The sequence below is a fragment of the Chinchilla lanigera genome, unplaced genomic scaffold (genome assembly GCF_000276665.1).
Source record: "Chinchilla lanigera isolate Chin_1 unplaced genomic scaffold, ChiLan1.0 scaffold00019, whole genome shotgun sequence".
NCBI classification, from domain to species: Eukaryota; Metazoa; Chordata; class Mammalia; order Rodentia; family Chinchillidae; genus Chinchilla; species Chinchilla lanigera.
This window is the reverse complement of record NW_004955420.1, coordinates 12672152-12674073: the sequence shown is the minus strand read 5'-3', so window position 1 is coordinate 12674073 and position 1922 is coordinate 12672152. Positions and strand designations below refer to the sequence as shown.

The 1922-nt window shown below is 46.0% G+C and overlaps 1 protein-coding gene across 1 annotated transcript in view; it reads left to right on the top strand.

The window, feature by feature from the left end:
- Rnf168 (ring finger protein 168, E3 ubiquitin protein ligase) overlaps window positions 1-1922 on the top strand; it is a gene marked incomplete in the record, with an annotated part of 20022 nt that overhangs the window by 2763 nt on the left and 15337 nt on the right.

The window sequence follows — 1922 nt, the reverse complement described above, 5'->3', positions numbered from 1 at the left end:
TAAAATTCTAGTTAAGATGGCTAATTTTATGTATTGATGCCGGGCATAGTGGCACACCTGTAATCACAGCACACAGGAGGCTGAGGCAGGATTGCTGCAAGTTGGAGGCCAGTCTGGGTTACATAGTGATAACCCTGTTTCATAAGTAAATGAATGAATGAATCAACAATTTTCAGGGACTATATTTGGTTGAGATTTTTCTGTGTGTTTTGTTTTTCTTTTTTGTACCAGTAATGGAATTTAGGACTTCGCTCTTGCCAGGCAGGTGCCCCCACCCCTGTATCTGGCTGATTTTATAGCTTTCCTTAGCTAGGGGAGGTTTCATTGGAGAATAAATCTGTGGATCACTCCAGTTCTGGAAGTTGATCTTCCTCCTTTTTTTTTTTTTTTTTCACGTGAATGTTACTGATGCTTGACTTGCAGAAGAGAATGCAGAGTCAGTTCCTGATTGGTGTGGTGGCACATGGTTTCTGGTTGGCATGGTGCTGCATGCCTGTATTCCCAGAATTTGGGAGGCTGAGGCAGGAGGATTGCTATTTTCATTTTTGTTTTGTTTTGTTTTTGAGGCATGGTCTCAGTATGTAACCCAGGCTGGTCTCGAACTCATGGCTCATGGTGATCCTCCTGCCTCAGCCTCCTGAGTGCTGATTACAGGTGTGTGCTACCAGGCCAGGCCTTTCACTATGAAAATTTTAAGCATACAGAGAAGGTGAAAGAATTTTACAGTGAATAGTCACATCATACACATATGTGGTGATTAACGTTTTGCTGGACTTCTGTGTCACATATCACCAGTTTGTGTCATTTTCTCATTACCTCACTCCCCTCTAAATGTGTAAGTATACATATTATTAAATAGGGACCAGTATTTGTTTAGGACTTTTTTGGTGTCCAGGGCTTGAACCCAGGGCCTTAACCTCTTAACGGTTTACTCCACGCATCCCTGGGGCAGTGCTGGGGCAGCGCGCTATCTCAAGCATCACTTGGGCAGGTGTCATTTCAGCCAGTTGGGGTTTTTTTGTTTTGTTTTTGTTTTTGGTCTGAGACAGGGTTTCACTATGCAGTTTAGGCTGGCCTCAAACTCCTCCTGGGTGCTGAGATTACAGGCATGCACTGCCACGCCTGGCAACTAGTCGATTATTGTATTATCTTACAAAAATTAATGGAAAAATACGCAACTTTTGGTCACCCCGTACTCACATAATTGAACTTGTCGGTGGTTAAGCATGCTGGGCGAGTGCCTGGGCCGTAGCCTCAGCCTGCAGTCTTCTGGTACAGAGTTGACATCTACGGAATGCACAGATGTTCCCTGCGCCTTGACTGAGTTCTGTAGAACTCTGTCACACCAGTCCTATCAGAGTGCAGATCACCCTGCAGGCTGGCTCTGTCTCTTTCACTTGGTCCTTACCCCACCCACCAAGAGTCAACACTGGTTTTGGTTTTTTCCACCATGAATGAGTTTTGCCTGTTGGGTTTTTCCACCATGGAATTTTGCCTGCTCTAGAATCTCATGTAAATGGAATTTTGTTCCATTTCCTAAGGTACCATCACTGAGTGCCACCAGCTAGGTGGCTTAAAGTAACCGAGATCGACTCTCCCTTCTGGAGGCCAGAAGTTCAAAATCATGGTGGGAGCAGGGACAGTCCATTGAGGCTGTGGGACAGAAAATCCCTTGCCTTTCTTTTGGCTTGTGTGGTCCTTGGTAACCTGGCTCCAGGCTCTGCCTCTGCAGGCACCCCCCACCCCCGTCAGTTGTCCCTATGTGTGTGTCCTTACTTGGCCAGCTTCTCTATATCTCCCTCCTTGATACCAGGCACACTAGATGAAGAGCCAGCCCTACTCCAGTGTGAACCTGACTCATTACATCTGTAATATCCCTGTTTGCGGTGAGACCCCATCTTGGTTATGGGGATCAGGACTCT